The sequence below is a fragment of the Rhinolophus sinicus genome, chromosome 5, assembly GCF_057876585.1.
Source record: "Rhinolophus sinicus isolate RSI-liver-muscle chromosome 5, RSI-T2T, whole genome shotgun sequence".
NCBI classification, from domain to species: Eukaryota; Metazoa; Chordata; class Mammalia; order Chiroptera; family Rhinolophidae; genus Rhinolophus; species Rhinolophus sinicus.
The window spans coordinates 97,058,634-97,080,058 of record NC_142505.1 but is presented as its reverse complement, the minus strand read 5'-3'; the positions used below and the strand labels follow the sequence as shown (position 1 = coordinate 97,080,058).

Sequence of the window (21,425 nt, the reverse complement as noted above, 5' to 3'; positions counted from 1 at the left end):
AGTATTGTTATGATTTAAACACAATTTGCTCTGTGGAAGATATAGAGGTAGTAAGAAAAAGGGAAATCTGTGTGTTTATTAGAAGTGAGATCAAATATAAAGAATCTTTTAAATAATAGTGATAGCTAATATTGAGCGAGGTCTGTCCAGGGTCTGTTCTGAGTACTTCATGTGTATTTGCTCGTTTGGTCTTCAGGACTGTTACAACAGGCCAAAATGGGGTCATTTTTGCTAAGCCATATCACCAAACCAAAACCTAATAACTAACCTAACTGCAGTTTCAGCCTTCCCCTAGAGTGGAATTTTAAACCAATCAGTCTGGAATTTCCTGATCCATACGTGTAAGGGAATCTGCTTGAGAAAGCCCCTGCCAGTCTCCCCAAAATAAAATGGAGTGGCCTAAAAATAAGCCTTTCTTTCCTTGTGCTAATAATTCCCCTCCCACATCCTTCTGCCTATAAAGGCCTTCCATTGTGTTCAACGGAAGCACCCTTCTCGTTACTACATAGGATGCTGCTGGATTCATGACTTGTTTAATAAAGCCAGTTCAGTCTTCAGATTTACTCAGTTGAATGTTCTTCTTTAACAGAGCCATCCTGGGAGACGGGCACCCTTATTATTTGCATTTTACACAGGAGGAAATGGAGGTACACAGCTACTAAACAGTGGACCCAGGGATAAGCTCAGGCAGCTTCACTCCAGGAGTGGGGGGGGAAGGTCTCAGGTGGGGAAGGGGGATGACCCAAGAGACATTTGCAATGTCTGCAGATAATTTTGATCGTCGTGAGTAGGCATGCTAGTGACATCTAGTAGGCAGAGGCCAGGGATGCTGCTAAACATCTTACAATGCAAAGGACAGTCCCCACAGCAAAGAATTAGTCAGCCCCAAATGTCAACAGTGCTGTGGAGGAGAAGCCCCACTCCAGAGCCTCATCCTTGCCATTGTGTCCCAGGCTTGTGCTCAGAGACTAGGGCATTCTGCATAAGAGGCAGGTCACCGATGCTGACCCCTTTCCGTATGGACTAGGGAGATACAGGTGTTTCTTCCTGGCCGGTCACCTCAGCAGCAGCCACGTCCACAAACAAGGTTAACAATGCTTTACTTGCCTGAAGTCTGGATGGGACCTCTTAAAAGCCCTGTGAGATCTCAGGTTCCCTATCGAAAACTGTGAACTCTGTAGAAATAATATTCATTAAACATGTGACAGGGGGGCAGAAATAGCAAACACGTCAATAGAATAAAAGTGCGATTCTAGAAAAACGTCTTTGTAAATGTGGAGATTTAGGACCATGCAACGATACCCTTTCAAATCAAACAGCCACTGAGAGGGGGCTACAGGAGCTCTTTGTACTATCTGTGCAACGCTTCTATAAATCTAAAACTATCCTGAAGCTAAAAGCTTTTTTAAAAAAAATAGCAGTGGGAAAACCCAGCATCTATAGAATAAAAACGTATAATCAGATATGTCTCACACCATATAAAAAAATACACTGAACGAAAGCGCTAACTGCAAATAAACAATGTGATAACTAAAACTATCAAGATTTCATCAGTAAAAGTAAGAATAAATCTTTATGACCTTCACTTGAGAAAGGTCTTTCTAAACAACGCACAAAAGCCATTAAGGAAAAAAGGCTGACAGGTCCGAGACCACGTTGGTGGAGATACAATTGCATTTTAAAGAGGGAAGGCGTATCACCAGTTCAGGAAAGAAGTAATCAGAATTGTTTTCGCAGCTTTCCTCTGGGAGAAATTTCACAGCCAAAGCTTTGAATCTCCGGTCACAGAAGCCAAAGGGTTTTCCCTTTGGGCAGACCACCGCTGGCATTCCTCTCTAATTACCTTCAGATTTAGGAGGGAAATCCTCCTTCCTTCCCTCTGTTCCTGGTGTCACAGGGTTGGAGGACGGCTCTGGCAAGCAGATGGAATGTTGTCATTGGTGCACAGGGGCAACCTTAGAACCTAGTCTTACTATTTTAATATCTGAAGTGATCTGGTGACATTTCTCCAGCGGTGGGAGCAGCTAGTAACAACTGTTGTAGGCCAGACAACTGCTGGTCCCTGCACACCAGGCCTCCCGCCAAAGTGGTAGCACTGCATGACTCTCCCCGGTACTTCAAGAGACAAAACTAGATAAAAATATTCAGCGCCACACCCCAAATTCTGGCATTAGCTTCCCTTGAGATCTGTGCAATTCTATGCCCAAACCTCCAAGAAATATTAAAAAGTCAAGACATTCATTTGTTTTCAGAATGAACTTGTGTTTCGATCTCCAATAAGGAATGTATCCAAAAAGCCCTTAAGGATATAAATTTCTTGCAGAGTAAGAAACCTAAGAAAAATCTATACAGAGGGGTAGACAAGGCTCTCTGCCACCCCTCTAGTAGTAGATCTATCTGACTGCATTTTCCCAGTTTCTCTTTTTATAAAGTGAAAGACACTTCTCTGGAGAACGACAACAAAAACCATGTAAAACACTATATCAGAGCTGGTCTTAAGTGGAAAATGTCAGAAGATCTGAGTTTGAGTCTCTCCTAGGAAGTGGGGGCCTTGGGTAAGTCGCTTGACCTCTTTACACCTCAATTTCCTTAGCAGTAAAATGGGTATAATTCTTTCATTCAGCAACTATTTAATAAGCTTCTATTATGTGCCAATTCTACTGTCTACCAACCTTAGAAACTTTATGGAAGAATAACATGAAATGACCCATGAAAATGCTTTACAAAGTGTAAATCATTAAAAAAAAAAAAACACTTCATTAGTTATTGTTAAAAATAAAAACAATGTGCTGCTGTTGTTGCTACTAAGATTGAGGCCAGGACCAAAATAAAGAACTTTTGCCAGATGGTAGAACTACCAAAGGAAGGAATCACCACTTGAATTCAAAAAGTGCCTAAAAGCTGGCTTTTAGGGACCACACCCAAGACTATAAATTGCTGACGGCCAGAGAAAACATATATTTCTTACAGATTCAGTCCAAAGGCTACACTGAAAAGAGTACACTGAGTTTCTGGGGGGCCCTTGAAAAAAATGAGATGCTAGGAATTCAGAGGTGAGAGGAGGGCCAAGAAGCACCACCAACCTTCCAGGCAGCGCCGCACCCCACCCCACGGCGGGGCATGGCGGATCCTGAAGACAAGACTCAGACACCACCCACCCCACGCTAACAATCCAGGCAATTCCAAACCAAGTAAGCAAACCCCAAAGCCCAGACTTCACCCTCTTCTCCCTCTGGGAGGTCCAGCCCCAAGGGTTTCTTCTACTGCTGCTCATCTGCTCTCAGAGGGCTATATACATCGGGACCGCAAGGCGATTTTTATTAAAAACGAACAACTGAAGAGGAATCCATTCTGTTCAAAAACCCATAGTTAACAACGTGGGGACAAATGTCGGCACACGCTGCACGGGGAAGAGTTTGGGACAAAACCCAGCAGAACCCCAAGCAAGCCAATGGAATAATGGACACTCAACCATGAAGATCCCGAATGACAAGAAAATGCAATTAACCCTCCAAGAAAGAAAAGCTACACTATTTGCCCAAATTCAGTATATAAAAAACAAAAACAAAAAAGTTTCAAAAAAACGATTCATATCCAAAGACAAGATTGAATGAGATCAAGCATCGGAACACAATAAACAAAATACAGCTGCTATCACCCCCCACCCCCACCCCAGCCCCAAATTACACCATAACACCTGGGCAACATTTTCATACTATTGTCACTGCAAGAAAGTTTATGAATTGCTAAATAGAGGCCACAGTCTATACAACTCCCGGGTCTAAAGCACATTGTTTTAGCGTCCACACAGGTTTTATGCCACTTCCTGACCCCACCCTACCCCACCCTGAAAACAACAAAAGTTTAAAAATATTTTCCTTTTGGAAATGGAGCCACCTCTTAACTAAGGCACTGGAAATATCTCCAAGCAACTTGATATTTATAGACCATGACAAGAGTCTCACCTACTTTAACGTTATTCAATGTGCTTTAAACATCTTGATTATATCTTTAATGTGCCATTACTCTGCAATAATCCACTGTACAAAAGCCCGCTGCCTCTCAGACAGAAGATAAGTACACAATAAATCAGCTGGCAGTGGTTATTTTTCCCAGCTCACGTACGGAGAGCTCCTAAAATTTCATTTTACTTTATCTTTTCCAATTCCTCAGCCGTCCTCCCCCTCCTGGTTTTGCTACTCCCTCCTGTCCATCCAGCCCACCCTTCTGCCATGGCTTCCTGCCCGGGTTTTACCACCGCACTCGGCCGCTGTGCTATCCAGGGAAGGAGGAGAGCTGTCAAATGCCTGGAGCGAGAGCATCTTTCTGGAGAAAGGCTCTGGCTGGCTTGGGTAGAGGAAGGCACCCAAAGGCCTATTTGCATATGCTTTTATTCCATTTCCACACCCTGCACGCTAACGCTCTCTGGAAAGTCCCTTCTCGATTCCCTCTTGGGCGCCCAACGGGGGAAGAGGCTGGGCTGGAATGGAAGGTTCCAGCCTCACAGGGCATGCCTCTCCCTGGCGGAGGCCTCAGCCTCCTCCCTCCTGCTGCCGGCCTGGGTGAGAACCCAGGGCTTGGGGCCCGAGACCCTCTCCCAGCGCGCCCCTGGGAGCAGACGGCTGCTCTGGCCTGCACGCCCTGGAGAGCTGCGAGCAGGATGCTGCGCTGGGCTCCAGCCTCCCCCGGGGAAGTTCTGGTCAGGCGCTGGGTCCCGGCTTCCTGTCTGTACTCTCCGCAGCCCCGCGGGGAAATCCCCAGACCTTTATTCGCTGCCCAACGACCCTGTTGGCTTTTCAAGTGTGCGAAGGCTGAGTTTCGGTCAAAACCTCAATTTAACGTTAACCAAAAATAAATAAATAACATGTGTGCATATATATATATATATATATATATATATATATATATATATATACACACACATACACACACATTTTTTTTATTTTAAAAGAAAATAATAATCAGCCTTTGGAAAGGGTGAGGATGAGGCAGAAAATTATTTTTCTTGCTGTAGATACAAGAGGCCTGGATTGGCTCAACATTCGAACAAACGGAAGCTTTGAACTGGGTGTAAACTGGCTGCCTGAAGTGAGTGCTCGACCGGCAGGCAGAAGAGCCAGACATCGCTTTCCCAGCGCTCTTCTCTGCAATGTGGATATACAAAGCAGCCATGTGTCACACTCAGCTAACGATAACAATAATAGCTCAATTTTAATGGGCACTTACTCGGCACCAGGCACTCTGCTAAATGTTTCACACGCGAGATCTTTCCTAGTCCCGCTGCGAGCGTGTCAGATAGCCAGTATTATGATCCCCATTTTACTGATAAGGGAATTTTACCTCCCGTAAGGTTGGGACGACGAGCGCCAGGTCGCACAATTAGTAACTGCTCCCAGGAGTACCCTCTGCTGCTGCTTTTCCCACACTGGAAAGGACGAGGGGGCCCTTGGAATAGGCAGCTGCACCTGAAGATTCCCAGACAAGATAAATATTACCTATGCTGGACACGTACCCATGGACAGAAAAACGCAAGTCACAGGTTTTTGCTCCCACTCACTTCCCTGATCTCCCCAGAAGGTGTTTTTTTGCTCACCTTGCTGGGCTCCAAAAGGTTTGTTTGAACTTCTATTATAGATAACTTTCTGAAAAGCAAATATTTATTGACCACTTATTACATGCCAGACACTGTACATACAGTCCTTCGTCAAGCATCCCAACAACCCTAAAAAGTAGGTACTACTATTATACCCAGATTACAAATGAGGAAACTTGGCTCAGAGAGATTCAAAAACCTGCCCCAGGTCACGTAGCTAGAAATGTGTAGAGCCAGGGTTGGAACTGAAGTGTGCTCTCCTCAAATTTCTGACCCCATACCCTGCATTACTCTGCCTGTCAAAAGGGTCAACATGAAAACTGTTTGTTTATGTGAGATTCTGTCACGGGGAAGGGAGCTCCTTGGGGATGCAGGCCACGCCCCAAGCATCTGAGCCAGCTCTGAACAGACCTCCCAGTACTATTCAGCATGGGCTGGAACACTGGATGGATGGAACAAGGAATGATAAGGTGACCAGAAGAACTAAGGAGTAAATGACCTCTTTGTGAAGCTTTTATAAAAGGTTAAAAACTGCACAACAACTAGTGACAATCATGTTTAAAAACCTCCAAATGACCATTTGGATCCATTAATCCCCAGGGCTAGACTCAAATGGAACAAACAAGGGGAACCCAGGCATGACTGGTTTCCGCTAAGCTCATTACTTCGCTGCAGTCAATTAACTTGACTTCTGGATTCCTAGGGGCTCCTTCACAACCCCTGGGGCTCACTTGGTAGAATTTTACAGAAGCAGGCACGTGGAGGCACAACACCAGGATTTAAACAGCTGTATGCCGCCAGCTGTGTGAACCTCCATTGTCTGCCTATTGCCTGGGTAAGAACAGACCCTCAAACCTTGAGCCAGGTTTCCATGAATGACGTGGGGTATTAGCCTCATCCTTCTATAATCAAAAGTTATATTTTGTTGGGGGTGGAGGAGTAGGATGGAGGTGAGCATAAACACTATTTCTGGAACTTACATTCCAGGCAAAGTGTGAGGCCCTTTACCTACATTAGCTCATTTAATGCCTATAAAATGGGTCTTGCCACCTCCGTCTTACAGGTGACTGAAGTTCAGAGAAGTTAAACAACTTCCCAGAGTTACAGAATCAGTAAGGCAAAGCTGGCAGGAGAAGAATTGTTAAATGACTATGAATCTTGCTGGGTGACAAGAACACTGCCTTTCCTGGTTGGGAGCCCCAATCCAACCAGATACCATGCTACATTCTTTCCAGGCCCTCACCAATGTCAAAATTAATAGGATTACTGGGTTGGAGCTACTTTCTACCCAGTTACTTGGGAGGCAGTGGGAACAACATCGGTATGAAAAATTTTTGAGCCTTGCATTGTTTTATTTTAAATCCAAGCAGGGCTACCTTTCCTTTCGAGTAACTCCTTTGCTCCTCACCCCGCCACCCCCAGACCCTTTACCACTGTAATAAAACATTTCTAAATGTATCCATAGCCCACAGTAAATACAAAATGCATCAAGTCCTTGATTTTGCACAGTGCTGTGTTAACTAATACTAATGTTGGTATATGAACTGAGTTCAAGTTCATGAATGGATGTAAAGTTATGATGTTATGTTGAGGAGGCATTTAACTCAAAATTTATTAGCTTTGATTTTGTAGTTTTCTTTTTGAATTTTGGAGCCAGTCCATTTTTCCCCCGTGAGCCCTTGAGAAGCACATACACACACAACGTCCAGAGTCTCTGGCGTGTTAGCTGGTTCCGTGTTTAAGAGATGGCTTTGTCCGTGTTTCACAATGCACATACAGGAAGCTTGAGAATCTTGCCACTATCCTCCTTAAATATCACAGCGTGGGTTCAGGGGTACAAAAATGTCAAACTGGAAAGATGACCCTCCAGCGTGGCCTCTGGGGTACTACGGGGACATCTCCACCTGAGTTCTGTGACCCTCAGACTCTTTGATTCAGTACTAGGAAACTGTGACATCGATGCCTATGAAAAATACCCCCAAGTGTCACCATGATGCTTGTGTTTCCAGCCCACTCGGGAGCTGAGATGCTGGGGCTCTTGAACCCAGGAAATCCCCAAGCAGACAGACAGCCTCTGTTGGGGTGAGGGTTAGAGCTGTACCTTTGTCAGCTTACAATTCAGCTTACAATTCGCCTCACCCTTGTCTCCGCAGGTCACAGTGAGGGTGAGCTGTTCCTGCTGGACCGCCTCTCCCGGTAGGAAAAGCCCATGAAACCACATGCCTCTCTGCTCTGGGCTGCGTCCAGGGCATGATGAGCAGCAGGACGCCTCCAGGTGGCACAACCCCAGCTTCTTCCCTCCCTTCATCAACCACATATTGCCTGGCATGCATGCCTGGTCCAATGTTTTTACTTTTTATCTGTGCACATTTGGGCTCTCCAACTAATTTAACGCCTATAAAGGACAACAAGGAGCACTAGAAAGCCAGACGTTAGACTCCAGCTGAGAAACACTAACAACTTCTAATTAACTTCTAATACAATGGGGAAAAACTCCTGCCTGACAAGGTTGCGTGAAAGCTTAAATTTATCTTGAAAAGCGGTAAATTGCCAAACGTAATACATGGCCCATAGCAGGCCCCGACAATGACAGAACAGAAAGATCACCTATTAAATATCTTTGTAGTTCTTGCATGGCCTTTTCCCAAGCTGGACGTCCGCACAGCTCTCTCAAACTTTGAGCCTGGGAAAGAGTTCATACTACCTGTTATGCGAGTAGGCAAAAAGACAATCATGATGCCGGCTGTGCCTGCAGTCTGAGCGTCCGCTCCTGCAAATGAAAATGTGTAAGGGGAAAAGAAGGCGTCTCTGGAGGTGGGAATAACACAAGAGACAGAGAGCATCCCATGTCCAGAAGTGGGCAAATGCTGGAACACAAACTTTTTGGACCCAGCAAAGGAAGGTCGTCAACACTGTATACAGGTTTGAGAACAGGGGAGTGGTGATTTCATAAAGATTGAGCCACACAGTTCTCCTGAGTAAAGCTGTTTTAAAATCAAAATACGGACAACAAAACTAATCTTGCAAAATAGGAACTTGGTTAAATGAAGTTTGGTGCATCTACCGAGTTAGCAAGTCCACTCTATTTAAAATGATGCTAAAGAATGCTTGATGACATGTTTTTTAAATCTTCTAGATATCGTTTCAGTGGGAAAGAATACTATAAAATGCGTGTTGTCATGTGATTTCTGTAAGAAAAAGTGAAAGCAACATACCAAAAAAAAGTAGTTATTTACGGAAGGGAGATGGGACTACGTGAGATCATTCTTACATTTTCTCATCTGTGCTTCTACATTAAAAGAAAAACCCAAGTGCATTACTTTAATATAAAGGGGGTGGGGAAGTTTGAGAGAGAGAAAGGAAGAAAGAGAAGAAAGAGGTAAAAGAAAAAAAGGAAAGGAGGTCAGAAAGAAGGGGCACATCTTCCCACCAAACTGCTCCCCTCTGCAAACCTTTCTGCCCTCTTCCTTCAAAGCTTCTGGCTGAGGGAAATAACACTAGTCATGCTGCTGGTAAATGATCACAGATAAAAGACTAGGAACATATATCCAATGCATTAACAGAGAATAAATATTTATAGATCAAAGGTAAGTGAAATTTACGGGTAATTTTAAGCAAAAATGGCTTTGTCTTTCCCACGTACTCCTAAAAGCCTGAAAGGACCTTGAAACTACCCAAAGATGTTCAGCTTAGTGGAATGAATGATCCAGAGCAATAGAGGAACAACGTCTTCTTCAAAAAGTGTCCGAGACAAAATACAGTGTACAGCAAATAGTATTAGGGGATTTGTGGAGCAGAACTACTGTAGGTCCCAACTTGGGGCTGGTAAAAACCATGGTGCAATGTTCAAGCAGAGGGTCTAGAGCCCCACTGCTCAGGCTGAATACTTTTGCTTCCACTTACCCAATGGGCAACTTATGTGATCCCTTTCTCTCTCTGTTGCCTCATCCTGGGGATAGAAAAAAATAGTAGCACCTCACAGGGTTTCCATTCGCATTAAATGAGTCGGTGCGTGTAAAATGTTTAGAACTATGGCCAACATATAGTAGGTACTCCATATACAAATCATTGAATATTCTAGTAGAGAGTTATTATATACTGGCAGCCCAGCATCCGTTTCCCTTCTGAACACTGTTGTAGGTCTACTTTATGAAATCACCACTCCCCTGGTCTCAACCCTGTTATTTTGAGTGGAATTGATCCTACACTTCCCGAAGGGTGGTCACCGATTGGCTTGAACCACTCTTCTGAACAATGAGGATTGGCTCGGGAAAAGGGCACATGGCCCAATTCAAGTCGATGAGAAAGAAATTCTGAGGCTTGCGAAGAGTCTCCAAAAGAGACCTTCTCTCCCCCTGGATGATGCAGTATGTGAATGTGGGCTGCAGCTGCGATAGCCGTTTGGCTGCCTTAAGAAGGAGTCTGGAGCTTCCAGAGAATCCCTGTAAGAGTTGAAAAGTGAAACCATCACTCAAGGAAGCTCTTGGTGCTATCACTGGAGTCCCTGGGCCTCGCCTGAGGCCAACTCCTCTGCTAAACAATTCAGTTATGAAGCAATAAACTATTATTTAAGCTGTTTGTTTTGGCCTCCTGTAATGTGTTTGCAAGAAGCTTCAATTAATTCACTTTCCTGAGATGAAATCCACATTTGCTTTTCTTTCTCTGGAACCTGACCATGTTCTAGGCATTCTCTACATCAGTAGAATTTGATTCTCAGACTTGCTTTCTATAAAGAAAATAAGATTTCAGCTGTCTTCATCCTTTCCTGCCTCAACTATTTCAATCCACCCCACTTCCCAAGGTACCCTCCAAAACAAACAACATGACTTGAAAACTGTTCCAGGCATTTGGACTAAGAAAAGCACAGAAACAAAGTCAAATGCATAAAACTCTTATGTTGTGTGTATAAGTGTGTGTCTTTTAATGTGGTAACTACACGAAACAAGTAGTATGATTTGCAACAATATATTTAACTATTTTGATGAAATTCCACTATGAAATGGATATGTTTCTGGGATTTTGTGATGAGCTACAGGAAAGGCAAAGCACATGATCACACAGCTCTGAATCGCCCCAGCACGTAGGCCAGTGTCTCCCATCGAACAGATACCAACCACCTGTGAAATTGAAATGCCCACCATTTAGGCTGCACACCGCTCAAACACAACTGCAACCATTTATTGAGAACCTACCGTCCACCTGGCATTTTGTTAGGCAATTTACACATATTCGTTTAGGTAATTTACCTCAAAGTACATCTGCATGGTAAATACTGAATGTTCTTTCCTATTTATAGAGGAGGAAACAGGGCCAGACAGTTCGCTGGGGGCCACACAGGTAGTAAATGATAGCACTAAGATTAGAACCCTGGCCTAATATGTAAAAGACACATTGACAGTGAAACACACATCACATGAGTATCAGTAGAAGAACAAAAGATCATGTGGTTACAAGATGTAAAGGTCAAGGGCAAAGATATTTAAGAGGAGGGAGGCAAAGTGATGTAGAGGAAAAAAAAACAAGAGTTCACACAACTCTGCTATGATTGAGCTTCATGACCTTAAACAAGACAAAGAACCCATTCATTCGCTTGTTCAACAAATACTCATCAAGGGTCTACCATGTGCTTAATACTCAGGAAACAACAGTGGTTACAAAACAAACACGGTTGCTCTCCTTGTGGAACTTGTAATTCTGTGAAGATCCTAGAAATGGAAAGGCCATTCAGGGTCACCAAGTTCAACTCTCCCTTTGACAGATGGAAAGACTGAGACCCAGACAGAGGGAGGGACTTGCTCAAAGTTACACGATGAGTTGGTTGGTGGGACAGCTAGACTAAACCAGCTCTTCATATGACCCACTGCAATGCTTCACAAAGGGGAACAAGGTTAACTGCCTTCCCCCACCCCACAGGACTCCCAAAACAGCTGAGATGGAGTTTCTGAAAGCAGCTGAAAGGCATATGAAGATGTCCTTTGCAGCCCTGTCAGAAGCCGTGTACACAAGCACACGCCTGCACACACAAACACACACGCACACACACACACATCTACACTGGAAACAATTTAAATGTGCTTGAAGTAGGGGACTGTTAAGTAAACCACCATGGCACGTTCATATAACGGATGCTTTTGCTACTAAAAGTAATAAAATAATAACAACAATAATAATAAATGTCAGTTTTATTGGCTTGGTCTGGAGAACGGCCATGGTGTTTTGTGAAGCATGAAGAAAGCACGTTGCAGCCTAATGAATATAACATAATTCCATTTCTTGTTGGTTTTCTGGTTTTAGAAAGAAAACATAGATATGTTTATATGTTTTGTATACTCGTGTTTAAACATAAAGAAAGATGTGAAAAGGATATACATCACTGGTTTTCTCAGGGTGGGGCTGTAAGGTAGAAGGCGCAATTGTTAACTTTTTCTTTATCTACAAATTATATCACCTGACTTGGTATAAGCGGGTATCCTTTTTATTTTTCTTCATTCTTTTCTGAATAGGTGATATATTGATTCACATGGCTTAAAATTCAAAAGAGACAAAAGCATGAAGGGTTAAAAGTGTCCTACTCATGCCATCTTCCAGAAGCTCTGAGTTCACATGGGCTATCAGTGTCCTATGTACCTTTGCAGAGATCGTTCACACAGGTACAGAGATCTGTCTGTCTGCATGATACAAAACACTGCACCTTGTGTGTTTTCACTTGACAGCATTATCGTGGATATACTGTTTCAGTCGGTTCGGGCTGCTGTAACAGAATGCCGTACACTGGGCGGCTCAAACAACACCGTCACACTGGGGATTAGGCTTCAACATACGAGTTTGGGGGAGACACAAACATTCCGTCCACAGCATATATCCTACCCATTCACAACGAATTTTCCTTTCTGCGGCTGCGCTTATCTAGCCAGCTCCTTACTAACAGGCGTCTAGGCTGTTTCTCGTCTTTGCCCAAATGACCAATGCCAAAAAATTACATCAGACCATGTCACTCCTCCATTCAAAAATCTCCCGTGGAACTCAGTTTCATACAGAGGAAAAAGGAAAATCCTTCCAATGGCCTCCACGGCCCAATGAAATCTACAGCCACTCATCTCCCCTCAGCTCTGGGACCTCGTTTTCTACCATCACCCCCCACCTTCTCCAGTGGGTGACGAAAACGAAGGCACCCTGCTGATCCTCAGAACTGTCTCCCTACTCTCTCTACCACTCACTCCTTCACCTCCTTCAAGGGTTTGATCCACTCTCACCTTCTCTAGGATGTGTCCCACATTTTCAATAGCAGACACACCCTAGTATTTCCTATCGCCCTTGTCCGCTCCCCACCATTTTTTCCATCACATTTGTCACCTTCTAACATAATATAGAGTTTTCTTATTTATTATATTAGTTGTCATCTGTCTTCCCCAACTAAAACATAAGCTCCCTTAGGGCAGGACTCTGTGTCTGGCTTGTTCACTGACGTGTTCCCAGTAACTTGGACGTAGTGATTGGCACAAAGGATGATCTTAGTGAATGTTTGCTGAATGAATATTGCACAGATTGCACATGTGAGCATATGTTATTACACACCTATTTTGATTAATTAAAATACATTAAGGTGTTGGAGAAAGGAAAGGCATATTATATTTGGAAGAAGGAGCAGAGGAATTAGAGATAGTGTTTGTCTTTCAACACAATACCTCTGCATATAACCATAGGGCATATTTCATGTGATTTGCTAGGGTCACCTTACGCGCACACACACACACACTCCTCAGGCAATCCTCACAATAACCTATGAGTCAAGTAAGTAACACTTTTACCCCTCTGAGAGTTGAGGAAACTTGAGCACAGAGCAGTGAGTGATTTGTCTAAGGTCACACAGTGGGAAGAATCTACAGCAGAGATCCAAATGCAGGCAGGCAGCCTGGTTCCAGAACCACGCTCTTACCTACCAAGCTTTGACTCAGATTTCATTCAGGCCACTGGCTTTTTAAATGCAAGTGAAATCTTAGAAAGCCATTAATAAATCACTACAGTCCAAAATCCATAACTTTATTTTCTTATATGCACAGCACGGAGGGAATCATAAGCCAGCTCGAGGCTGACGACCCATTGAGATTTTGGTAACATACTAGAGGCCACCCTGCACAATTTGAATCCAGACCTTCCTCATTCCTGAGCTAACCCTGAAGCACCACACCACCCAGCCTGCACTCGGACCAGAACGAAGAAAAAAAATAAATAGGAAAGTTCTGTGCATATAAAGACCCAGGAGCCCCCAGGAGGGTCTTCGTCCCCAAGGACTCACATGAGCCACCAAAGCTGCCTTGCATGTTCCCTGGAAAGTTCTGACTTACAAGGTTCTTTCGACAGGAGGTGCTGCCAGCTCAGCTCTTACCTTCATCAGTGCCATGGCTGAGAGCTCTCGAAGCCACATCAATAGGGCATGAGATGAACACCAGGGCAGCCTTGAAATATTATCTAAGACGCAGCTGACAGTCATGCTCCAGGCCACCAGAGTATCTGAATGATGGGCAGTGTCAGCACAATTAGGCCCCTGAGAACCGCGGGCTGTTTCTCTCCACGTCCCCTAACAGGACACTGTAAATCACGGTTCCATCTCAGGTGATGCCTCCTTTCGGGGCAGGGAGCCGCTGACATTTAACATGCCATTGACCTAGAGCAGACTCAAGAGTGTCTTGATGCTTCCTGCTTGCACTTGTGAAATAAAAATGAAATATTAGGGCTACATTTATTTATGGGTGGCTGCCAAGTTTTCACGGACTTAAAAATGCCACCAGCCTGAGAATCGAGGGACCTGTGTTAAGATGGTACCAATTCGTTTCTGACAGTCGCATGACATTTCACTGGGTCTCAGTTTTTTCATCCATAGAATAGGCAGTGGGGTTAAGGGCTGTGCATTCAGGCTCAGTTCCACTCTGAGCACTGATCCTGGCCTATCTGAGGACCTGGGACCCACTGTTCCCGTGCGGCTCCCTTTCTCACTCCAGCCTGTGCCAGAGGCAGGCTGCGTCCGTGCTTAGGGTCTCAGAAAAAGCAGGGGCACCAAACAATGAATGTTTAAAAAGCAAGAGATACTTCAACAAAAACACTGAGGTGGTCCCTGTGGGGAAACTGCCAAATTTTTTGTTATGAGTTTTACTAATGGGGGTGGGGGGTGCAGCATAATCTTTCCACATTTATAGTAACCTTCCAATCCACCCCTGTTCTGAAAATGTAGAGGGCTCTGACCTCCTTTCTTCCTCCCTCCTTCATTTGAAAAGATCCCTAAAAACCCTCTGTGCCTGGGTTGACTAGTTTTAAAAGGGGAGCAATTGCCCAGAGTTCCCCCACGATGGTACACTTTTACATGGAAGGGGTACAGATCACCACCACGAGGGCAAAGACCTGTGTGCCTGGGCATCCTCTGCAGCTTTGTTTATAACAGCAAAATGGGAAAAACAACCTAAATGTCGTGAACACAGCCCTCGCTTAATCAGTCGGGCCACATCCGTCCTATAAAACACGAGGTCCCTTTAAACTGACCTCTACGTGCGAAATGGAACATTCTCCAGAACCCACCTCTGGGTGAGAGAATCAAGATGCAGAGCAACGCACAGTAGGCTCCCATTTGTGTTTCTTTTAAGGAAATCTATATTCACGTATGCTGATTTATACAAGGATAATTTCCAGAAGGATAAACAAGACACTGTCACCAGCGGTTGCCTCTGGGAATTAGACTAGGTGGCCCGAGTGAGAGGGAATGAAACCTCATTTTCGTTCTCTATGCTCTTGTATTATTTATTTTTTTATCACTCTCACATGCAGAACTTCTATTTAAATTAACAAACGGGCAGCATTTATGTATCATATTGTTATCAATATTAATGAGAGAAGAAAATGAAAGATCATACTCTCACTACCAATTAGAAAGCATTCATAAAAGTCTGATGGAGTGACTCACTACACGCAGAGTGCCAAGCTGCGTGCAGCAGCTGTGCAGGTACCTGAGACTGGCTCCTTCCTTGAGAAGGGCACGGCACTGACCAGCTCCAGCTCTGAAGGGAAGGGGAGTAGGCTTGAGGAGGACCAAGGAACCACCACTTTCTTACTACCGTACGTGACTGTGGGAAAATCAGGTCACCTCCCTGAACCTCTCTTGCTTTATCTGAAAAATGAGCCTATTAGGCAGCCTACTCCCCATCCCCACCCCAAGAGCCCCAAAAGGATAAATGACATAAGGCAAGTGAAATGCTCGGCCCAGGTTCTTAGTAAACGGTGATGGCTGCAGGCCATTGTGATGACAGGTATCTCTACTGGAACTCCAGCTATTTGCTCTCTCAAAACCAGGAACCTCTTCGTTTTTGATAAGCCACTATTTCCTCCTTACATGGACATGCTATCTGAACTCAGGAACAAAATAGATTTGGAGAGTAAGGTATATCCTTCCTCTTAAGAAGCTTAGAAGAGGAATCTAAGCTAAGCCTTGCAAAATAAGTAGGCAGATCCAATCGGTAAGGGTTAGGGGAAGGGAAACGAGGGAATTCCTTGCTGAGGCAGCAGCATGAGTGAAGGGAAGGAAGCCATAAAGAGTCTGAGGAATGGCCGAAGGCCCAGTGTGGGTACCTCCATCATGAGAGCCCAGTGGAAAAGTCAGGGTAAAGTTCCAAATGCTGTGATGAGAAGCTTCCAGAACAAAGTAGACCCTGAAAAGCTGAGGAGCAATGGAACTTCTTGACCCAACAAGGAGGTGATCAGGGCAACAGCAGGGGCAGTGGGAATGAGGAGACGGAAGCTGAGACGAACAAGCTACTTGGATGTTTAGCTGGGGAGGGTGAGGAAGAAGCTAAAGACAAACTCCAGATTTCTAGTTAACGCAGTAAATCTGAGCTTCCCCTAACAGATGAAATAGGGGGTCCCTGTGAGTATGCACGACGTTGCCAAACACAATGCATCTTTTCCTTTTAATTTGCAAACTATCAGAAGATCTGAGCAAGCTTCTCTTGAATTCACCCATTAAATATTTACTGAGCACTGGTTGTGCACTGTGTACCATGCCCTGAGCCAGAACCACTGACGGTGAAGAAAATGCAGAGCTTGATCTCACAGTCCTTCAAATCTGCTGCGGAGTCCAGGCAGGTGAACAGTCAGTCGCAGTCAGGAGGATTCATGGGGTGTTGGGATTTCAAGCAGGGGCAGCTGCTCAAGCTTGGATGGCAGTGAAGGCTTAGGAGGTGACTTCAAAGCTGAGGACAGAAAGAGAAGCAAGGTTTAAGAAGACAAAGTCAGGAAAGACTATTTCAAGCAGATAGACAGCAAACGTAATGGCTGTCAGACCTGGAGGAGCTAAAGAGCTGTCATATGGGGCAGTGGGCAGGGGGCAGAAAGGAGGCCACAGTGGGACCCAGTCATGATGTAAGGTGTTAGGACTTCATGCGCAGGCATCACTCCCTAGGTGTTTCTCAGCTCCCCGGACGTAGCACAGACCCTGCTCCTGCAGCCCCCGTTTGCACATGCGGGAGGACGGCCTCTGGGTACAGGAGCCCGGGAGCCTCCTCACCAAAGCCTGTGGCCCAAGCACGAGTCAGGCCAGTGAGTCGGAACCAAGTTCAGATTTGAAAACGATGACTTTGCTTTTGTATCAGATTCTAAATAGGGACTTTTTCTCAGCCCCATTCATGTCATATGCACTGACTTCCTCCTTTTACTCCCTCTTTAAAAACAAAGAAACAAACAAACAACAAAAAAACATGTGAAATCCACGGGAAGGTGTGATGATGTGGAACCTTACCTGCAGAATTCTCCCACCCCTCCCTTTGACAATGATGACCACTTCCGAGGCCCTTACAACCGTCATCTCACTCTCAGGACACAAAAAGTAAAGAGTCAGTTTTGCTTTGATGTTGGTTCTGGTGCTTGAAAATATTTTGTAACTTGCCCAATGTCATCTAGCAATTTGTGGGTCTAAGGGCAGGACAGCGTGGTTTGCTCTATTTTTCCACTTATCTTTCCCACTCTCTTCCTCTCCGTTTATTTTTCTCTCTCCTTCCCCACTCTCAGTTGCATATAACAGACTTACTGTTTGCTTTTAGCAATGGTTGGGGGGCAGGAAATGCAAGAGAATCAATTAGGTTTGTCATGTAGGAAAACCTAAGACCCACAGTGGGGCAGCAGGCAGAGCTGGAACAGGAAGACACTGGCCCTGGATCCAAGGAGCTCCCAGGGACACTTACCCTTGGGTCTCTGCCCTGGCGTGCCTGTGATTCCGCTCTTGGTAGGGAGTTTGATTCTCTCTCTTCCCGCTCCCAATCAGCTTTACAGCAGTGTTCCTCAAAATTTGGTCCTTGAAACTTTAAGGAAACAAACCAATTAAATGGAATTCATGACCCTAGGCAGGATCCTGGGCTGGATAAAGACCCAAGCAGGATAACGGATAAGACTGGGATGTGACCTGAAGATTAGGTAATAGTATTGTATCAATGTTAAATTTTCTGAATTTGATCCCTCTACTGTGCTAGTATGAGAGAACGGCCTTCCTCCTAGGAAATACCAGAGGTGTCAAAAAATGTATACAAGTGGACACTTTGGTCACCATTGCTCAAGCAGTAGTTCGCCATAATCAGAAGTATCTGGATGCTGATGGGAACCATTTTGAGCACCTCTTGTAATTACAGAAGTCAAACGTGGCTTGTATTCGTCTCTTGTTATCAGTATATATTGAATATTACAATTTTAAGAGTTTTTTCCCTTTCTTAAAATGTATATATATATATATATATTTTGGCACCCTCTGTATATGCTGAAGTATTTAGGAGTAAAGAGTCTTGATGTATGAAAACTACTCTCAAATAGTTGGCGTGAGGGGAAGTGTGTGTCGTGTGTGTTATGTGTGTGCGTGCACGTGTGTAGAAAGAGAGAGAAAATGAGGCAAAATGTTTACAGATGGTGAATCTGGTTACAGAGTGTACAAGCTTTTATAACTATTCTTACAGTTTTTCTTTAAGTTTCAAAATGGTTTTTAAGTTAAGAAATAAAATAACAGGAAACAAAATTTTTAGAAAGACCAAAAATGTGGCCCTGGGACAGAAGCATCAGAATATCCCAGAGGCTGATTTAAAATACTGTCCCAGTTCCTGAGCCCCACCCGAGAGCAGAGGAATCTGCGTCTCTAGGACTGACTGTCCCATGAATTAGCTGGCACACATACAGTGCTTGGCGTGTGGAAAACAACCCATAGATGTTCGTTTTGTCACGGTGGTACCTTCCAAAGTATTTCTTTTCCTCTTCTCTCTTTCTCTGTCTTGGCTCCCTCTGTCCCTTCTTCAAGCATTCTTTCCAAAAATAAGCACTGAAGGCCTTCTGTGTGCCCAGGGACATTCCAGGTGCTGGGTGCTCATCCGTGAACAAGATAGACAAGACTCCTGCCCACCCCCTCCCCCAAACCCCAAGGCTTTTCTTTTAGTAGAAAGCAAGTAAGCAAACAAGATCATTTCTGAGAGCAGTGCTCTGGAGGAAATAAACACAGACATGGCAGGGGCTGGCTCTGATCCAATCTTTTCATTTTACAAATTAGGAAAGGAAGGAACAGAAATGTTCAGCTAGATCACTAGTGGTCCAGTCAGGGTGAACATCCCGGCCTGCAGCTCATATAACGGAACTCTGTGCTTAAGGCAGCAATCACGTGATTCTGCCAACGTGGTATTTTCATCAAGAGAATTCTGCCTAGCGGGGAATGTCCTAGAAGTGGTCGTCATAGATAGATGTCCCCTCCGAGTGAGCAATGCAGCACTTCCAACCCAGGATGGACCCCCACTGCCCAGCCACCCTGACCAGCCCCACGTGGGCTAGAAGACCTACCCTGGTGATGGAGCAGCTCAAGGGCCACCAGGGGTTAACTCTGTCCCTCCACTGTTCCCCCCACTCTCTTATCCCACACACACATTTGCAGGCACCTGCACCTGGGGGCCAGACAGAGGACGCAGGAAACCTGTGGGCTAGAAAGCCACAAGTCACTCAGCTAGTGCTTTAAAACAAAATTTTAAATTTTTTTAAAAAGTCCTAAAACCCACACAGAAATGCTCAGCCCTCACTTTGCCACCAAGGCCATCTGTGGATGAGTCAGCCTTGTAGTCACCTTTCTCAGACAAGGCCTCCCCTTCTTGGATGCCTATAATGTTCATTTCATCAGTTTAAACATATTATTGGGGACAAGGTCACCAATCGGTGTCCCCAATAGCTTACTTCCAGGATCTCCCAATTTCATTTTTAAAAAAAATGTTAGGGGGCGGCCGGATGGCTCAGGTGGTTAGAGCGCGAGCTCTCAACAAGGTTTCTGGTTCAATTCCCGCATGTGACCCCTGCAACTAAGATTGAAAATGGTGACTGGACTTGTAGCTGAGCTGCGCCCTCCACAACTAGATTGAAGAACAATGACTTGGAGCTGATGGGCTCTGGAGAAACACACTGTTCCCCAATATTCCCCAATAATATATATTTTTTTAATTTAAATGTTAGGAATTACCAGAACAGGAATAACTGCTGACATATGGGCCAGGCATTGTATTGAGCACCTGACATGCGTATTACCACTTTATGTCCACAGTAATTATAAACACTATGACTGTTCCTATTTTATAGATAGGGAACTGGGGCCACTGAGATGGAGTAACTTGCTCAAAATCACAAAATGAGGAGGCAGAGCAAGGGTTTAAAGCCGGGTCTCTTGGACTCTGAGGTCTCAGCTATTAACTGCTTTCTTTCAGGAGAGTGGGTGCTGGTTGGGATTTTGAGAATCCTTGGCTTTTTCTAGTCCCCGTCAATAGTTCTGAGCACAAAACGGGACAATATCCTACAAAGTCCTGGATCTCCTTCCAGTGGGTATCAGGGCGTCAGAGAGTCTTAGCCTATTAGAGCCAGAAGAATGTTAGAGATCAATTCTTCCAACACCCTCATTTTACAGGTGAGGACAGAGAGGCCCAGAGAGGGCAAGTGACAGGTGCAGGACACACAGCTAGGAAGTGGTCCCTTGATTCCAAGTCCAGAAAGGCACCCGCTGAAGCAATGTCTCCAGCGTAAGAGATGTTTCGTCTACTGTTGTATGAGAGATGATTTCAGGCATACACAGTGAAAGCTTTCAATAATGTGGATTCTCTTAAATAATAAGAAAAATACTCCCTTTCATTTTCTTTTTGTCCTTCTGATTACTTCAAGGACAACCTGGGTTCAGCCCAAATATGTCTAACATCTCTTTAGCACTTGTTAAACCCCATTTTTATGGAGAGAGAATGAACCTTTGGTGGGAAATAGTATAAGTAACAACATTGTTTTATTTTCTTTGGGTATTTTTTTAGGTTACCTTCTAATTATGCCAAGTGATATAAAAGTTTGCCATTTATGTATTAATTTAAAGTTTCCATTTAAATATATGTATTTAGGTTAGATAAAAATTGAGTTAATTTAAAGAAAATTTATTAAATGTATACTTAACACTTACTATAATACAAAGTAACCGCAAAAATAATTTCAATGAAAATAAAACCAACATGTTACTTCATAATCACTTTTTAAGCAAATGACTCAATAAATAAAACTAAGACTAAAGCGCATGACTCTAATCATGGTATTTATACGACTAGAAATCTATCACTGAGGATCAGCTCCATATTCTGTGACTTCCTCTCTTTATACCCCACTCCCACCCCTACCCTTACCATTCAAGGGACCTCAGGGAGACAATCAAGCCTCCTTAGGAGTCTAACACGAGGCGATTGCTACCAGGAGGGAAACACCCCAATGTCACCCGGTTGGACTGTGTGAGCTGTTCACAGTAGAAGAGGTATGCCGC

General features: G+C 44.3%; 1 long non-coding RNA gene across 1 annotated transcript in view; it reads right to left on the bottom strand.

The window, feature by feature from the left end:
* Positions 1–4,318, bottom strand: part of LOC141567302 (uncharacterized) — a 55,347-nt gene extending 51,029 nt beyond the window's left edge. The window contains exon 1 of the long non-coding RNA XR_012489864.2: positions 4,256–4,318. This is a non-coding gene — a long non-coding RNA (uncharacterized LOC141567302). The remainder of the gene's footprint in view (positions 1–4,255) is intronic.
* Between the last annotated feature and the right edge of the window lie 17,107 nt (positions 4,319–21,425).